Source organism: Nannospalax galili, unplaced genomic scaffold (assembly GCF_000622305.1).
Source record: "Nannospalax galili isolate Female #2095 unplaced genomic scaffold, S.galili_v1.0 scaffold96, whole genome shotgun sequence".
NCBI classification, from domain to species: domain Eukaryota; kingdom Metazoa; phylum Chordata; class Mammalia; order Rodentia; family Spalacidae; genus Nannospalax; species Nannospalax galili.
Window position 1 is genome coordinate 3,910,302 of NW_008342018.1, and position 8,327 is coordinate 3,918,628.

The 8,327-nt window shown below is 34.1% G+C and overlaps 1 pseudogene; it reads right to left on the reverse strand.

The window, feature by feature from the left end:
* Positions 1–1,713: 1,713 nt before the first annotated feature.
* On the reverse strand, positions 1,714–3,051 carry LOC103738007 (annotated as a pseudogene).
* Positions 3,052–8,327: the final 5,276 nt, after the last annotated feature.

Consider the following 8,327-nt stretch of genomic DNA (forward strand, 5'->3'; position numbering starts at 1 on the left):
ATATTACTTCTATCATCATTCTAAGTAGTAATCCTCAGGGGCAAGACAAGCATTCTCTATAATCTTCTTATTGTGCTCAGTTTATGGCATATGGATCCATTGGTTTAAGTATTTTTAAAAATCAATGAATTCATCTCATTTTATTGAGTAATGATCTTGGCAATTTATTCTGTTTTCTACATAGCAGCCTTATTTCCGTTTAGTAAGATAAAGAGGGAAAATTAAAGTGAACCGTGTAGGTAATTAAGCTTATCTTCAAGTTTACTTTAGGCTAAGTCACTACCTAATTAATACATAAGCACACAGATGCTCTCTTCATGTGTTATGTGAAATACCAAAAATGAAGTGAGCCATTATATAATGTGTAATTTTTATTGTGACACTTTGTTATGAGTACCAGACTATTGCCAATAATTATTATACTTTCTGAGTGTTTATAGTGGCAAGAATTAGTTTTTAAAAGATTCTAGGAGTGTGTATGTGTGTTTGTGTGTTTGTGAGAGAGAGACACAGAGAGAGAGAGACAGAGGGAGACAAAGACAGAAAGTAAGAGATGATCAAAGAGACAGAATTCACTTGATTTCTTCTACTTATGCAACATAAAAAGGTCAAAAAGGAAAAAAACTTTTCCTCATCAAAATTTTGTAATAATTACATAATAGAAATTAATTTCTGCAGGATTATTGTATTAAAATTTTATACAACACAAGATTGTTTATTTTGTGATTTTTTGCAATACAAACAAAAATGCAGAAATGCAACATAAGAATACATCTAAATGCAGAATGGTGACTTTTTGCTTTTCAAGAGACCATGATTCCCATTTCTAGTAAACAAAGAGACTAAATATAGGTAGAAACAGGTTGATTTGTAGCTTCTTGATTTGTCTAGAAATGATCTACAAATGCATTTCTCCCCTTGCTACTTTCTGTAAAATGTAAAAAGGGAGTTAAAGGAAAGTTGTATTGTCTGTTGCCACCATGTGAAAGATTCTACATTCTATTTTAGCAAGGCCAATACATAGAAATATCTGAATTAAATGTTATTACAAAAATGAAGCAGTAATGTAATTCTGGCTAACAGTGCACTAACTAAATGAAAATAATAATAAACATATTTAAAGAATTCACAACAAACAAAAAGGCTGTTAAAAATGCTCTAGGTGCACGGTAATCATATAGAGTTTTTTTTATGTATACTTTTAAACAATGAAAGTTTCAAAAATTAGGATTGACTGTGTCAGACTAAAATTACATTATTGCATAGGCTGCACTGGTGGAAACTTTAGTATTATAATTGTCATACAGAAGCATGGTTTGAATCATATTATGGCAATTTATCCTCAATGAAAACCTTCCAAAGTCCTTTTATTTTGAAATATTCTGTAAACAATCAAACCACCAGATCATGACTATATAACAGTAAAATGTTTTCTTGCATTAAACTGAAGACATCTCTTTATTTAAACAACAAGGAAAAGAAAATGTAGAAGGATACTTGGGGCTGTTAATTTCTAAGTACACAACACCCCAGACAATTCAAGACATCTTAATCACCATCAGGAACAATAACAAAAAATAATTTTTGGCATACTGTTAAATTCATCACTATGGATAAAATGGGTGCAAATTGGTCAAAACAGATGCAACAAACATTGATTGATGTCCAAGCTGGCATATTGGCAACTAATACATAACTGGTGGTCAATAGACTTTAAAAGAGCTTGCCTTTCTTCCTATTCTTTTCCAAGATTCTTAATGAGTTCTGATGTTCTAAATAAACTGTGGTCCTTCCAGATTTGCTTTCTCCTCCTCATTGTTGACGTTTTTCCTCTAATTCTGTCTTGTGTGCTTCCAAATTATTTTTCATTTGTGCATGGTGCCGATGGAGCTCAGCTTCGGAGTCCTTCTGTTCTTGAACTTTTTCTTTGACCTTCATCTCAAACACCTGTTCCATCTCCATCTTCCTCATCTGGGCTATATGCTCCCTTCTTTCTTCTTCCATTTGTCCCAGAGGGAGGGCTCCTAGTAAGCTGCCCTTTATTCTTGTTGCTATCCACGCCATTGTAAGTCACAGCTGCTCATATTCTGCTTTCCTAGCTCTCATAGTTTACATTATTAGTAACATTTATCAAGTCTTGTATGTGTTCTTATCAACATATTCCTTAGAATTATAGAATCACAATGTTCACTTTCAGCTTCAGCCACACCCCAAAGATACTGCCTTCCTGTGACCCTTAGTCAGTGACTTCGATGACAATATTACTGTCTACGACAGCAAGAGGTAAACGATCCTTTATCTTTTTAATCAGCTTATTTTCTTCTTCATGATCGCTTTCTGGATATTCGTATATTTTAATTTTTATGCACCTGGATTTTCTTCATTATCTGTTTTTAAACTGGTGGAATTCCTCTGGTGTGTGTCGGCTTCGGCAATTAGTGGGATGATACTTTTCATGCAGATATTTCATGAATTTAATATCCAAAGGTTTAAATCAATGTTCTGAAGGAACAATGAAGTATAAACAACACTGCACCCTGTTTTCAGGCATTTGATGTTTGTTCACTCATGTTCACTCGAGATAGTCTGCATTTAAATAATCCTCAAATTTAGTATCAATATAGTTGATAACAAGATACCAGCAATTACTATCATCCACTGCATCTCCAAATACTGGGGTGTCAACTATTATGAGCAGCAACTGAATGCCACCGTCTTTGAATGAAACTTTGGATTGCTCCACCTATGTAGTCTTTTTTATTCTGTGGGAAGGACCTGGATACTCTGGAGAATACAAATCTGTGAGGAATAATGAGTTGATTAATGTTGACTGTCCCAGTCCAGATTCACCTACTGCTGTGTGAAGTCAAACCCTCTTTTCACTGATTTTTCTGTACACTTGACTTGGAAGCTTGGCAAATCCCACATAGCCTTCAAGGTTCTCTGGTTGAGCTACTTTGTAAAGGAAAAATTTTCATCACTTCAGTGTCCCATGGTGCTATAGTTGATGCTGCTCTCCTCAGCAGCAACAGATCTCCCACTGACCAACATCCCCTCCACAACCAGGTTGGATGCAGTCTCAATAAAAACATGGAAAAAAAAACCAACCAAATTTACATTTTACTGAACTTCCATTAGAACTATCATTTTTTTAAAAAATAAACAATTTAATGATAATTTCATACATGCATATAAGGTGTTTTGATCAAATTCATGTCCACTCCCTCCCTCCAACTCCTCCCATATCTCCTCATCAGTTTTTCTGATAACTTCATGTAACTCTTTCTTCTTAGTTGGTTTTTTTATGGGGCTTTTGGCTAGTCTAACATTGCCCCCTCTGAAGAGGTAACCATAACATCTTTTAAGGATTAGATACAAGCTCCAAATATTTTCAACATTTTTGGCCTTTGGAACAGAATGTGTTGCTAAGAGGCCAAAGACATTTTGACTTTTAGACAAGAAACTGGCTACTTTTCTTTAGGGTCTTTGTACCCTAAGTGCCTAGCCAATTTCTACCACTTATTCTTATCACACCATCTTCTGAAGAGGTTACGCATATAGCAAATAGGGAATCAGGACACAGACCAACCACTCTGGCTTCTTTCATGCTGAACAGGGACACAGGGTGAGGCAATTGGAGTACCCCTTCAGTGGGTCTATTTAAAAACTCCCAAATTGCATAAATCTTATCTCTAAAGGTAAAAGAAAGTCCTCTAATTGGGGTGAATAGGAGATGTGAAGGATAAGTAAAGGCAAGAGTAATTAGCATTACAATTTCTAGACAGGGAACTAGAAAAAAGTCAGAACAGGGCAATTTTCAAATGCTCTTATGAGAGTCCATTGCAATTTCTTGACAAGGGCTTTGAAAAGCAACCCCCTATTGGGCTCTTCCTCATTTTTCTTTTGTCTTCCAAAGCTGGACTCTAGAATGATGGATTCAGGATTTACATTCAGGTATTTTGATAGCTGTTGGAGTGGTTAGAATCAGTGTCAGTTCCCTCTCAAAGACTTCTAGATAAGGGGAGAAAATAAATTTATCCATCATTTTAGAATAATAGCTGGTTGTCTCCCTTAGCTACAGGTGGGCACAAAAGTATTTGAAGTCTTACATCTGAGCAGCACTTTCTGGTTAAGAACAAAATCATCAATGAGAAATGATTGTCTAAATAACTTTTTATATAGATTTAAGCCTAATGTCTGGGAAGTGTAATCCCTTGAAATCTTAAAAAAGTATACTGATAACTTTACTCTTTGGTTATAATTCCCTCTTGGGTGTTTTAGACCATACAGTTGGCCCAAATAAATTATTTTTACACTTAAGATCATTTGAAGATCTGTTCCTCAGATGTCACATGGGCTTGGGAGGAGCTCTTGGCTCCTTTTTTTTTTTTTTTTTTTTTTACCAGTTCTATCTATGTGAAGATAAGTCAAAGGTCCTGCTAGACCATGTCTGGTTTCACTTGGAAGCATGAATGAGATGTTTCTTCTGAGTTGACCCTCCTCTTTGTAGATTGGACACTGGCTCAAGTACATCTCTTGGGGTCTCCATGGCTTCCCTGAATAAGAGGACAGGTGACTCACCACAGTTCCAAGACATTTTGAGAGATGTTCCATAGTCCCCTGGAACTTAGTTGACCTTGTAGGGCAAGGGGCAAAAACTGTCCTTTAAGTCCCTTTGAGCGCATTATTATAGGCCTCAAAATATGGCTGTTGAACATCCAATAAGGTTAGTTCCACCAGTCTGGTGTTTTTAATTACCATGTGCTATGTAGATAAAGCTTAGCTGAAAAACCAAATATTCTCAAATAAACCTTGACTAGGTATATATTTTGTTCATTAAACTCGTTGACTAAACTCTGACCATAGAAATTTAGGATTATGTGTATATTATTTTTGTCTCATCCTTTATATATCAAAACAGACCTAAACAGAGCTTTGTCACTTGCTTAGGCTTTCTAATTTTTTCTATTTTGGAAATTATCTCCTCTCCCATATTCTTTTAACATCTTTTACATTCACATTTTCTGTTTTTAAAAAATAATTATGAAGCCAGGCGTGGTGGCACACCCCTTTAATCCCAGAACTCAAGAGGCAGAGGCAGGCAGATCTCTGTGAATTCAAGGCCAGCCTGGTCTACATAGTGAGTTCCAGGACAGCTGGGGCTACAGGTAGACCCTATCTCAAAAAGAACAAAAAATAATAATAATAATAATTATGAGACATAATAGTATTAACAAATAACTTTTCCATCTGTTCTGAGACTTCTTTTCATGGGGATGCTAAGCAATGCTTATTCCCTTTTAAGTTTCTAATGTCAAGCCAATGTCTGATTAAAGTTTTATTGGTGAATCAATGAATTTATTCAGCTGCCTTACCATGGTAACTGGGGGGTTGCTGAGGTGTATATATGACATGAGTGTATGCACACTGGAAATCTTTACCCAGCATGGGTATTAAACTTTGATTAGAAGTTCTCCACTTAATTTCTGGTAACATCTAAATAAAGTGATGCCCAATTATGTTTTTGTTTATATATTCATAAAGCAAGATACATTTAATTAATTGTGATGTTCAGTTGTGTAAAATATCTATTTTGGAATTAAAAACATTTTTTTCAGGGAACTCAATATTTCATAATTGATGACATCAAATTTATATAAGCACAGATGTTTCATATAAACTGTGTAAATAAACTTATAGATCAAGTTTCACTAAAGACAGTATTACTTGAAAAGATACATTTTAATAATTAGGCAGATCTGAGACCTACAATACTTAGAATGTGAAAATCAAGCTTATAGGTGAGAAAATATTTTTCACTTGTTTGTTTAGTCATTTAAAAGTAAACTAAGTGTTGGTTCCAGACCACAAAGTCCAAGATTGCTGGAAAGGAAGGGGTCTCCTCTGCCCAGTGTGCATATAACAGTGACTCCATCATCTTAAAAATAAATTATAAAAATTTGATCAAAATTTTTCACACCTCAAGAGGTAATAATCCTCTCATAATTAATTTGTTTCAAACCATAGTACATTCTGAAGCAAACAAGATTCTCATGTCCATTATTATTGTTCAGTGTTTCTAAGGATGATTTGATTTGGGAAACGAATCACTTTTCAGAGAATTTGTCTTTAAAACTCAATATAACCCACAATGAAAATGAATTTTGTCATGTTTATGTTTATGTCTTTAAACATAGCATCTCTCCACAAACCAATTTCAGACTCAGTGTGCTCTGGAACCATATTTCTTAGCCTAGAATTATTCAATACCATGCCAACAACTGAATCCTATCCTCTCAATTTTCCTTGAAAACAGAAGGTCAGATTTGTAATGAGACTTAGATTTTGTAGTATGTTTGAGTGTGTGCATATCTTTCCCAATTTTATAAAGAAATATATGTTATAAACAGTCAACATTTTATGGAAATTTATCCTACTACTTCCAGTATGGACTACATCTTATACTTCAGTTTATTTAATCAAAATTAAGAGAATGGTATATTTCAGCAATATTAACAAATTGTGAAGTGAGAAAACACAACGTATGTGTTTTTTCACAAAATTATGTATGAATATATGCAAAAATATTATATGTTAATGTATTAATTTTGAAAATCATATTAAAGTTACTGGTCTTATAAAACATATTTTATGTAAGGAATAATTGATATGTTAAAAACAGTAATCTTTAAGATTTTTAAATATTGCTGTGGTCATTAACAAGTATTAATAATTCTTTAAAAGCTTCCCGACTGAAATTGCAAACCTCAAAAAAAATTATTTCTAGTGTCAGTTGGCTCTTTCTATGGAATAATAGGCATAAAATATCAGTTTGGAAAGATCTGTTAGCGCATCTAAGGACCACGCATACCTATTAAAGTTGACAAGTTCATTCACTTGAACTTGGTTATTATTTGTGGGAAATATATAATTTAGTAATTCACTTTACTCTGTTTCTACAGTGATTTCTATTAAGCATTTATAGCTTTGATAATTTTAAACAATGTACATAAAAAAAATCTTGAACTTTTTTTTGCTTTATGTTTTGCAACCATTAGAAAAAAATGAATTTGAGGCTGTCAACCACCCCCACAAAAGAAAAAAAAAAACAAAAACCATAAAAACAAAACATCTCACTACAAATAAAATGCAGATTGTTAATTCTCAAGCCAAAGATAAGTGACCACATACCGGGAACACAGATTTAGGCTACCCATTAGGTGGGAAGGCCTCTGATGCCATTGCACAAAGTTCTTAGTGTTTTGGTGATTAGAGATCTAATGTTCCTTATTGTTCACTACAAAACAAAACAAAGCAAAAAAAAAAAAAATAGTGGTCTGTTTGCACATTCCAAGTCATTTACCTAATGGTCACAATGATATTAGGTCAGATACAGAGAAGTGCAATTAACAGCTGTTGAGACGATTAAAGTTGCCCAAGATAATTTCACTCTGGACTTACAACACACTAAACTTTGCACAGTTATTGAAATTTCAATCAGTTAATCAGCCTTGAAGAAGGTTCAGTGAAGGTGCAGTCTCTCTCTAGGAACTTGTGTTGGCAGGGCACATTTATAACTCATAACTTTTCACACATAAGGAAAAGTGAAACATATATTAATTATATTCTGATGAGTATGTCAAGAAATAAGCATGTCGGGTTTTATGTGATTTAAACTAGAGCTCGTCAGCCCTAACACAGATTTACTGTCACAGTATTGTTCCCTAGAGCCATGCTATATTTATACCCAAAGGAACAGACTTTCTTAGAGATAGACTTCAATATATACACAGCATTAACAAAAGATTTTCTCATGCATGCATTCTGTCATAAATATTACAAGCAAATTTAATGAGAATTCACATAGCTGCCAAGCTTAGGAAAGGGTAATTTGAAAACTGTACTTTGGAATCGATATCTCTACTTGCAAAAAGAAAAAGCTAAATAACTGTCAACAATGAATTGCTTTATGATCATATAAATTAAAAGTTATTGTGATCCAGATTTACACATAGTTCTGTGAAAACAAGACATACTAGGGTTGTAAAAGATTGAAAATTAGTGTCTATGAAATGGCTCAGCACCTAAATGCAACTACTGAGAAGCCTGAGCCTGAAATGAATTCCTGGGATCCGCTTGGTGGTTGGAGAGAACTGACTGCCACAGGCTGTCTTCTGATCTCCATAAAGACTGTGGGACACATGCTCATGCATCACACACACACACACGCACACACACACACACACACACACATCACACACTCATAAATTAAGTAAATAAGTAAATGTAATAATATTTTCAAAAGAAGGTGATTATGTAAACTCACA